Source organism: Strigops habroptila, chromosome 1 (genome assembly GCF_004027225.2).
Source record: "Strigops habroptila isolate Jane chromosome 1, bStrHab1.2.pri, whole genome shotgun sequence".
NCBI classification, from domain to species: Eukaryota; Metazoa; Chordata; class Aves; order Psittaciformes; family Psittacidae; genus Strigops; species Strigops habroptila.
Window position 1 is genome coordinate 92,401,241 of NC_044277.2, and position 12,049 is coordinate 92,413,289.

Here is a 12,049-nt window from a genome sequence, read left to right on the forward strand (position 1 = left end):
TGAGAGAACAGTTGTCTCCAATGAGTGTTCTCACAGCTTGGATCCAAAATTATAACTGCATTTTTTTTAAGCATCCAGCACTTCTTCACAACCCATTTGCTGTTAGACAAAAGAAAAAGAAAGTACAAAGTTTATTCTTAGTGTCCCTTGTGTGTTTAAGGCACAGCTTTACATATGGAAAGGCATTTCATGTCAGCTGTTGAACCAGTATCATGCTATTCTGCAGCAGTTGCCAATGGAAACTGTTGATACATTTTCAGTACCTTTCCCAAGTTTCAGAAACTGGAAGCAGTGTATGGTTTAGGGATGTTTTGTTTGTGGGGGTTTTTGGAGGGTGAGAGAAGAGGGCTTGCACCTATGAGTTGCATTACTGCAGTTGCAATACAGAGCAGATAGATAATGGACTGTGGGAGGTAACAGCTGTGGAATTAAGTTTAGGCATGAAATAAAAATAATGGCAGCTTTGATACAAGTAATAATTTACTAAAGATGTTTTGTGGCTATCAGCAAACTCACCACATATCCACATATCCATACACCTGCTTAAGTTGTGCACCTGTTGTCCTACAAATAAATGAAAAGGGAAAAATGGAAGATCCTAATGTTCTGCTATAAATAAAAGATGATTAATACCATTATAGTGACAAACAGGTATTGGCAGCACACAGAAAGAATGGAAGATTGTCATCTAATTTGTGCTTTTGTTTCGACATCTAGATGAGCTTGGAATACATATACAGTGCTAGAGGGCACAGCTGCAGCCCAGCAGATGAGAAAAAGAGAGCAGGTCAAATCCATCTTTCACTGTATGTCAAAAGTAGCTCAACCAAAGCAGGGATTTTCATGGAAATGAGCACAACCTGATTTTACTACAAACTGGGTGATTTTATCACTTATGCTATTTTGTTGCTCAGAATATATTGGGCTAAACTAAAACACAGTGGTCTGTACCAGGTCTGCAAGTCTCAGCACTTTTGGGAACCTGACTTTGCAGTTATTCTTTGGAGACTTATAGGTCTGCATGGAAGGTCTTTTTTTTTTTTGGAATTAGCATGCACGTCCTTAAAAAGATCTTTTCAGGTAAGACCTAAATCACCACATTTGCACTTTCTGGAATCATTTACACATGTGCAGAGGGCAGCTTTGAAAGTTGCTGGAGTCTTTGGTCTCTTCAAGTCAACAGGGCACATGAAAATTGCTGCGTAGACAACTTCAAAGTTCCCCGTTTACTCACAGGCTAATTAAAATTTAGGCAATAGAAGTACGATATCTTTGAACTTTCCTACTTCAGAGCTGGCTACACTGGCTGTCAAGGTGATTTTGCAAAAAAATTGTTCTTAAAGGAGAGGGTTGGATTTTAGAGGGTAAAGCTGAACTATTTCATTTGCTTCTGTCCTGTCCTTCCCCACACCCCCATCTCACCCAAATGCGCGCTGTTCCCCTTCAACCAAGCAGCTGCCTCACCTGTGGAATCAGGCTTTCTGGTAGGCTAAGAAAGGCAGTCAGGCAAATCAATGGTGTAACAGTGCCATTCCTTGTTTTACAGGGCAACGTGTGGGCCACTCTTCCAAGGTACAATTTATTTCACTGTGTTTATGAAATCTGAAGTGTGTTTTGCCCACTCTTGAGTATATGTAGCTTATATTAAGGGCAAATATAGTGCTGAGAGATGGAGGGCTTGGTGTCTGATATGACTGCATTTTCCCTATGCCTCTACATACTGTGGAATCAAAGAATCATAGAATGGTTTGGGTTGGAAGGGACCTTAAAGATCATCTAGTTCCAACCCCCTGCCATGGGCAGGGACACCTTCCACTAGACCAGGTTGCTCAAAGCCCCATCCAACCTGGCCTTGAACACTGCCCAAGGGGTATCCCCCAAACTCCCACCTGCCATTGTATCAAGCCAAACTGCTACAGCACATTAGAGAGATACGCAGTCTTCTATTCTGTTGGTTTCTTTGCCTGTCATCTACAGTGAAATCAGTCAGAGCAGGAATGTCTCATCAGTCTTTCTAGGTTGAAAAATCATAACCTTGTGTTTTTGTGGTGCTCTGAATCCCACCTGCAGTAGTCTCCTAGTGTCACATTCTGTATCCCTGGCACATCAATGGAGCTGCACAGTGGTCTTAAGGAGCACAGAGGCTTTACATTGATTTTTATCATTATATATACTCCATATAATGATAAATATCTATTTATATATATACTTTGTGGAGGCAGAGTAGGGATGACCACATTTGATCCCAGGCCCTTGTGCAGGACAAAATCTGCTCTCAGATTCTCTCTGATCTGTCATGAAGATCTCTGTGGTGTCTTTCATACTCACAGCCTGATCCAAAGGGCACTGAGTTCCTCTCTGCACAGATATATCACTGCTATAAACAGGTGCTTGTACAGAAACCAAGAGGCAATTCAAAGCATATGTGAAAGCAGAACTCAGCCTACTGTTAGTGCATATCTTAAGTTTGCTAAAGAGTAATATATGTTCCACTTTTGTGTTATTGTCTTTTCCTTGGTTGTCAGTGAGGACCTTTGGATTCTGTAGTATGAAGTGGGGACATGTTGTCACTCTTCCTTGACAACTTCCCCCTTCTTCACTATTGTCAGGAATCCACAATCCAAATGACTCATGTTATGTGAGCAAATATTGCCTTAGTTTGAATGATTTTATTTTCCTTGCATCCACCTTTGAATGTTACTATAGTAATATCTCTGTTTTTCCTTGTCAAGGAACTGTCACAGACGATTTCATAAACCTTTTATGCAGCTACAGTGCAAAGAAAATGATGCATTTATTTTACTTTTATGCTTGCCTGTAAATAAAAAGGGTATTTTAAATGGATGGCATATAACTGAATCACAAGGGAAGAATAAGGTGCTAGAATCAAGCAGGTTAAAAAATGAGAACATACTGGAATTCCCTCCCTTGCTCAACCTTTTCCCAGAACTCTACCTCATCCCATTCATTCCTTTTTCTGGGCATGAGCAGATGGAGAACCAGGAATTGAAAGAGATAATTCCCTGGCTTTGTGCTCCAGTGACAATAACACACTGTCCTTCACCAACTGCAAGGAAGGACTAGGTTGTACTGCTGGCTGGAACATGCCAAGTCACTTGATAGGAAGACCATATAATTCGGTCTCTAGGCATCGCAGGATGAAGTGTCCTCACTGGAAGGGTCTGAAAGTGGGACTTTTCAGATGCTTCAGTTGCTAAGATTCGAAAAGTCTTCTCCAGACATGAACATATGGTGATTTTCATTTTTTATATATATATATGTAATTTGCCACATTTGCAAAAAAATGTCCACAAAAATGGCAAACAAGCATATGTGCAGAACATCCTGAAAGTAGATACCAAGTTTCAAGTAGCACAGTGTTAGAGTATCTTAATGAAGGCTGTATGCTTGCTTTTCTTCTTTAACAAATAATTTTCCCTGATTTCAATCGCAACTTAAGAAAACCAAAAGAAGGCCAAAGTATTTTGGTTGAACTTCTCCCAGATCCTTAGCTTTGAATGGATCACAGGAAAAGAAAAATATTCAGTTCAATAATTTAGCTCAAACAATTAAGTTTGATAAAGTTCTGAGAACATGAAAGCAGTGTGTTGCAATGGGAAGATCTTCATGGTAGAAACTGTGATCTGTGTTGATCACAGGGTGGATCTGTGCTGATGTGGATCTGTGCTGATCTGTCTGTGATGGATAACTCTGCTTCAGAGTTATCCATCAGGTGGGCCAGTTCAGTCTGGCCTGCAGACTTGGTCCACAGCAGACCGATAAGACCCCCTACACCTGAATGTCACCTGTGTGTGTGGGAAGACACCTAGACTGCTGAGACACCCATCAAGGATGGAAAAGACACTGGAGATGGGTTGTCTTGTCCACGTGGCCTTTGAGCAGGCCTAATAGCAACACTTAGTCTCCCCATAGTTATCACCACTAATGTCATAGTAGAGATTGTGAGACACTACTAGAAATGTTTGCATACATCCCTTTCCTGTTACCAGTAACATCCCATACTAAATAGGTCTGCCTGTCACTCCCATGTATGTGGCTTGCTGCTTGTTAAATGGGTTGGCTGCCTCATATTACATTGGTTATTCAAGTGTGGCTTTTTCTGAAATTAAAGAATTTGGCCAAAGCTCCACAGATTGACGTGTGTGCAGTGAGCAGACCGAGACCCAAAGATGCAATTCAACATCCCTGCAGTGTCTGATAGGAATTCCTCTTTCTTCTTCTCCATGCCCTGCTTGAGCCTCATGCTGCCAGTTCTCCCTGTTCAGAGAATGGGAGTGCCAATCATAGAGATGTCAGAGGCTGCAGAAGAAGGTGCTGGATACTGCTGCATGAGCAAAACCAGCCAGGTGTCTGAGTTTTTGTGAGCACCAGGATCTGGCAAAAAGTGAATACAGGTTTTCTCTGAGCCTGAAATGAATTAGAGAGCCATCCACACCCCTGTGAGAGTAGATCCTCAGCAGAGCCTCAGTAGGCATCTTGAAGTCTAGTCCTGCCATGGGAAAGTGACCTGTCTTTGCAGTGAGTAGGATTTTCATGTGGGCATTAGGATTTCTCCACTGAAACCATTCCTGCATAAATTATTGTTTTTAAACCTCCTTAAAAGAGGTTGAAAGCACAGAACAGCTAGGAGAAGATACAGTATTCCCCATGTTAAGTGAGGTTACTGCGGCAGAGTCCCACCACTGGAATCACAATTTTCTGCTGCTATACTGTATGCTTCCCAGAGAGGCCTGTTATTTAAGTTTCCTTATATATCTCTCAGAAAGGGGTGCTGTTAGGTAACAAAAATCTGTCAATTTCTTTATGCTTAGTTCAGTGGTAGACCAAAGACAAAGATTATTGCATAGATGGATGCTTTGTCAGGGTCATGAACCAGCCCACACAGATTAATTTTATACTTTAGGCTTCTTGTGGTTGCCATTTTATCAGTCACTGTAAGCAGCCAGCAGGCTCTCATTTCATCTATGAAGAATGCAGCATTTTAGATGAGGCAAATGGTGTTAGGAACTTGACATAGCTGTGGGATAAGATCTTTAAAAAAGAATGTGCCTGTGCCTTGTGCAAATGCGAACAAATGTCCATAGTTGGTTAGGGGCAAAGGATGAAGGAAGTGCTAGTATGGAAATGCTGCTGCAGGACAACTGCCAGGGGAGCTTACAAGTATTGGCTGAAGTCTATAGAGTACAGAGAGGATAAAAGATGATGGTGGGTGGTGGGGATGTTGTACATAATGTCCTAAAATAAAACAAATGAGAGAAGGCAATAGTGAAAAGAGATGCTAGGAAAAAGGAGAACCATTGGAGAGGGGGGAGGGAGCAGCAGACAGCAGAGGCATGGCATTTAATCAAAAATAAAGAGATGAAAAAGTGCAGGAAGGAAATATTTTAGCATTGTAGGAGGATAAGCTTGCAGACAAATTCTGTTTACTTCCTCAGCCAGAAGCAGGTCCTCATGCTTTATACAACAAACAAAGCTCTGGTGACATCTCTTATGCCACCTCACTGATCTTTCTCCTTCAGATGTACCCATTCTTTATTTGTGTACCCATGGCTGCCCTCCCTGTGGTGCGGGAGGAGGCTGCTTGGGAGCATTTTGTCAAAGTCACTTTCAATGGGACAAAATTCCAGTGTGTGGGGCCAGGAGTCCAACCTGAAGCACTTGGTACTCTTGAACAGTTTAACCTCAACTTTTAACAAAAATGTGTTTGCAGAGAGGAAACCACTGTTCAGTATTCACTTTGCAGCTCTGAAATGAGGCCATATTCAAGCTATCTGCAGGGATGTGTTTGCAGAGATTTCATCACTAGGAAACAAATCTTGGTAGACTCACAGTATAAAATAAAGACTTATTATTTCCCATCTGTTTTGCCATTCAGCATTTGTCCATCTTGCACTGACACTTCAAGCTGGCTTGTTGTGATTAGCTCAGTGTGGCAGAGAGATGGCTCACATCATCAGTCAGAGCTCAGGCTCACAGTCCTGGGCTGAAGGTGTAGGTTAAATCGACACAAAATGCTTGTACTGTCATAAAAACCCTGGTAGCTATGGGAAAATTCTTTACTTCTTTCTTTCTTTCTTAGAAAGTTTTGGTGAATAAGGTCTAGAAACAAGAATGAGGTGTGGGGGTGAGGAAGCAGCTCTAGCAGAGGAAGGGCAGAAGAGACAACTTATTTCATACATATGTGCTGTGCATATGTCATGACTCACTAGGATATGAATCTGCAGTGGGAATTAAAGAGCAAAGGAAAAAGACAGGGTAGGTTTTCATTTGGAGTCACAGAGGCTTTTTTTAATGAAGACTTCTTGGTCTTGGCTTCCCACAGTGATGGGACTGGTCAAGGCATTTTTAATTAAGTAATGGTTCCAGCTAAAGCTGTTAGTAATAAGAGGGCTGGCTGGCTTATGTGAGCAGTGATTGGTCAGCTGGGTCACAAGTTGAAATGTGCTCAGCTTCGTATGGTAGCAGTTCCGAGCGGATGTTACTTGCGGTGGTGGCCTGTGTGAGTTTGGAGATCTTGGCCCAGTTTGGCCACAGGTCCATATCATAAAAAGGAATGACAAACTCTCATTTAAGAGTTTCTGTGGAAGTCTCTGCAGAGACCATCAAAGCGCGGACATAAAGGAGAAAATCCCACAAAGCATACAACTTGCCATTCAGAAGGTAGCAACCCATCATAGACCTGTCACAGATAGGAGAGAACCTCCTGTGCAGGATCATTGGGTACCTTGGGATAGAAAATGCCTGACATTCACTTGCTGTTACTGCCTGTCTGCCATGGGAGTGCCTTCGTGCTGTAAGAAATCATTGTAACAAAGGACAGTGACCATATCACTGTAATTTATGCAACCAGCAAGGATGCAGAATTTTGAGGTAAATAAATATGTAGAAAAACCCCACCCATCTCCATCCAGGAAGGCTGCATATAGAGACCTAGAGCAAAGTGAGGGTTTCCAGAATGACAACAACTCACCTTTGTAAGAAAAGGAAAAGATTTAGGTTTGGCTTCTGCCCTCCCACCCCGTCATCACTAAATATGGCTTGTATTTAGCCTGAAGCTCCTTTAACCAGGGGCTATGTTGGTCCCACAGAGTACAAGACGAATATGTCCATTCAGTTGATAGATGCAGAATCAAGCCCTGAATTGCCCTGGAACCAGATACTTTAAAGACTTTTAATTTAGCAGTTTCCACTGAATTAAGAATTGATGACATTCTTTCCACCACAGTAAATGGAACATACTGTTGCCAAAGTTCCTGCTACTGTGTAAGCATGGAAAACCTGATGGTTTCTTGAGACATATTATCTGAATAGCTCCCACTGGCTTGTTGTAGTTTCCTCCCCACTGAAAAGCTACAGTCGTTTGAAATGTGAGTTGCAGAAAAACTAATTAATAAGGCACATGCTATGATAAAACCAAAGGAAGTGTTATGAGATGGATAAGAATTATGTTCTTTTGGACTAAGATACTTCAATACATAAACAGGGACACTTCAGGCCCTCTCATAGATGAGACAGAGCTGTCCTCATGCAGGAAGTTGTTCTGTTCAGGGTACAGGACTTAGCCCTTCTTCTTATTGAACTTCATGATCTTCCTGTCAGTCCATTTCTCCAGCCTGTTGAGTCCCTTCTGAACGGCAGCATGACCCTCTGGTGTATCGGCCGCCCCTCCCGATTTTGTGTCATCTGCAAACTTGCTGAGAGTACACTCTGTCCCATCATCCAGACCATTAATGAAGATGTTAGGGGGGTTGGAACTAGATGATCTTAAGGTCCTTTCCAACCCTAACTATTCCGTGATTCTATGATTCTGTGTTAAACAGGACTGAATCCAGTACTGTCCCCTGGGGTACACCACTAGTTACTGACGTCCAACTAGACTGCATGCCACTGATCACCACCTAGCCAGTTTTCAATCCAGATGATGTCTTCTCATCCAGCCCACACATCAACAGCTTGTCTATGAGGATCTTATGTGAGACAGTGTCAAAGGCCGTACTGTCAAAGGCCGTACTGCCAGTGGACACTAGTCACTGCATCTACCATATCCACAGTATCCACTGTGATGAGATCATCACAAAAGTGCCAGGGACTGTACAGCTGAAAAAGTGGGAACATCTGCCCTGCTTCCTTGATGAGAGGCTTTTATGCAGGAAGCAACCATGAGAACTGCCCATGGCACAGCCTGCAACAAGTGCTCAGGGCTTCAGGAAAAACTCCCCATGTTGTCATCACTAACCCAACAATGTCAGGTAGCTCTTGAGTTCTCTCTCTGAAGTATCATGCATTATTCACTCTGGACTCCTCAAACAGAGCTAGCAGTTGTGAACTAGGTCGTGAATGAAGGCTTATCAACTTGTTTATTTTCAAGGCAAATATTTTCTGGCAGGCTTGTATGTTGTTGGTTGTATGGACAGATCCTGAAGCGGAAGAAATGTCATGGAGCTGAAAGCCACTCTACTGACTTCTGAAGAAGAATTTTCTTTTCTCATTCGTATTTTTCATTAGTGGTGCATCCAGGCCAGAGAACTGAGAGTTGAAATTGAAGCTGACTCACTCATGAGAGCAGATAGTAAAAGGTAATGCACACTGTGAGTAGACCATAGTGATGAGATTTCTAAGGCCATATATTTTACTCACAGATGATAAAAGTAATGTGTAATCAGACCTACAGGCAAATATTTCCTCTATGGATGGAGGATACAGACCCAGTACCAATCCTAGTGCTGTCACGATCCTCTTCAATGACAGGAATAGTTATAGTTTATAAAACAACTAGAATGTCAAATCACATCTGAAGTAATTCTCACCTGATATCATCCATGGTGGGGAGGATAAATGTCTGGTTTAGGTTGACTCTGGTGATATGTGAATATACGTGTGAGCATGCGTATATGAATATGTTGATTTAGGTGGCCTTTGCCATCTAAATGCTAGATAGATGAAATATTTGTATGATTTCAGGTTTTAAAACCCTTCTCCCACTTTTTCTGCATGTTTTTATGTCTGAGTCTCTCTCTCTTCCTCTCACGTTCTCTCAGATGTTTCTCCAGCTACCTGGCAATCAGCTTCAGTTAAATCTGAAATAGTTTTCACTGCTATGCAAGTGGTTGAGGAGAAGCTTGCAGGTGATTTACAAGAGCTCAGATGCTGGGGACTATACATTGAGCTAAATTGGCTCTGTCAATAAAAATCTATCTAAGCATCATTTCAAATTGGAAATAATTTCAGGTTTGAGGTTCATTGTTCCTGAAACGCAGATGAATGCATGCCATTCTCTCCCCCTCCCGCCTCCACTCAGACCCAAAACTGGCATCAATACTGGCAACTGTCTTTTTTTCTGTTCTTCATTCATGAACAACATAGCGAACATTGACTCTGGGAGAGAAAAAGATGTGAAGACAGTAATATCACCTTTTGTCAAATGAACCCTCTCTACCTTTGCATTTTAAAGTACTTTGGACCAGTTTTATTAGAAAAGATGAATCCCCGAGACCAGAGATCAAAAGATAACTCATTCCCCCCTCACCTCTCCTCATCCGTGGAGGAGTGGGACCACAGATGTCAAGGGTGCAGGGTGCCCAGGGGGAGCGCCCCATATTCTGATGCCCATCCCAAGGTGCCATGGCATCCATTACTCCTGAGCTGTGCTCAGCACTGTCTGATGGGCAGGAAGCCAGCACTGCAGCAGCACAGGCAGAAGCTCTTGCTTCTCATGGTACTGTCGAAGACACCCAGCGACTACAAACCCTGCTTTCCTTGGGAGCCCACTCCTGGCTCTGACAGACTCTTTTGGCCCACGAGCTGTATGACGGAGGCCAGGCTGGTGGGACCATCCTGCCCCTGTGACTTGTCCTCATGCTGGCAGCAGGAGTGCCTTAGCTGGTTTTGGCCACTGCACAGGGCCACAGAGCTAGCAGCCATCTCAGATCACCCACATCCTCAATCATTCAGGGCTGGTTCCTCTCACTCTCACACAGTAACTAGATTGATAGATGGTGATTTAATTAAAAATGATCAGCTATTGCAAGGACAGGCTTTTTCTTTTTTTTTCCCTCTCTCCAGGCACTTGGTTTACATGTTTACTGTGCTAAAAACAGTTACGAGCAATCTGGATAGCCCTCTGTTAGCTGTGATGAAAACATTCTCTAGTATAACCAATGGTGCCTGCCACTGAAGAGGCCCGAGAAACACTGCAACTAAATGGGAAATGAACCTTGCTTTCTACAAATCATAAGCTGAAGACCTGATGCTGGCTTTCACCTCGGGTCAGTGCTGCAGCATCTTTCCTGGCAGGGGCTCTGGCTTGTCCATGGTGAGGTACCTTTGGTGATTCCTACAGCCGCAACACAGGTGGTGATGCCTGTGGGCTGTGTGGGGGTACACTATGCACCCATCTTCCCTCCAGCATGCCACACTGCTCACAGAGCTGTGGGAGACATGGATGTGGCTGGCACAGAGCTTGCCTTCAGGGTCTGATGCTGTTGGGATGACTGACGCATTCAGCAGAGGAAATAACATAACTCCTTACGATCCCTGGCCTTTGGTGCGCTCGGGCACACAAAACCAAGCTTATACCCAAATCTTTGCAGAAATATTTCACTGACATGAGTCTGGGTCAGGGCATGGAAGCAGCTCAGATCTCTCAAGCCAGATTGTGTCTCTGCCTCAGAAATGACTGACCATTGCATCCTCTTATGAGACACAGCTGAACACCACTGCCCATACAGCAGCAATGTGGTGCTACAGTCACAGCCAGCTCTCCTTCAGGACATCTCACAGCACCTTTCTCTGGGAGCAGTTATACCAGCCCTTTCCCTGGGCTGCAAAGCTGTTTTCTGCTCACTTCCACACTCATCCTACAGTTCACCACCCTCTCTCTTGTGCCAGTCTGGGGCCATCTGCATGCTGGGTCAGTGTTAAAAAATCCTCCATGCGGAGTTGCACTGAGCTCAGTGCTCAAAGGAGGCCAATTCTTCAAGCAGGGACGGAAAAAAGAAAAGAAAGTTCATCTCTCCTTTTTGGTGGTAAAGCATCCATGCATTACCGAGTCACTACTCCTGAAAGTCCATCTGGTTTGCTCACAGACATCTACTGATAATGCAGAAATTGTCTTTCCTTCCCACCTCACACAATATGAAGATATATGCATATACGCACACACAGATACAAACATGCAATTAATCTCATGGTTAGGAATATATTTTTTTAGGTATTAGTGGGCTGTCGCGAGTCAACATTCCCAAAGCAAAGCTGCTTTATTACCAATTTTGAAAACGCCCCTGTCCATCATTATCAAATATCCTAAATACCCATGTTCAGCAGCATTCTGCTGGTACTTAGATTATGAGTCACTGGGTAATTTAGCCCTGTGAGGGAGATTGTAAGCTGTTCTCCCCCTGTCTTTTCCAGAGAGGAGATGCCAGTGGGGGACCTTCATTAATATTCTCTGTAATGTACATCTGTTTGCCCCCTCAGCCACTGCATGAAAATACACAGGGAGAGGGGGAAGGGCGGAGGGGGTGCTTCAGAATGTTTGTAGCTAAGGCAGGAGCCAGGGATGCACCCCGAGCTGTTTCTGTCAGTCTGACGGGGACGGCAAACATTTACCATTTCTACGAGCCATTCTTTGTGGCTTTATAGGCACTGAAGCATTTGAAATAAGAAGAAAGGCACTAGCTCTGGCTGTGGAATAATAACGAAGCTCAGGTTGATAATGCTCCTCAACAGCTCGGTGTAGGGGCTGGTTCTTGGGTGTGGATGCGGGTGACCCACTTAAGAGTTTTAGTTGCTGTTGTTCAGAAAACCTCACCATCCACCTTCTGTCCCATTGAGACTCAGCTACCACAGAGTCATACTTCATATTCATCTATAGGAACATCTGGCCCATGTCTAACATTTAATTTCCACACCATTAGAGTCAAACAATACGTGTACATCAGTAGATAATGTAATGCATTATCACGCAAGGCAGAGAGCAGCAATTTATTAGCCTAATTTAAAATAGCCTTCAGCAAAAAATAGTGCATCT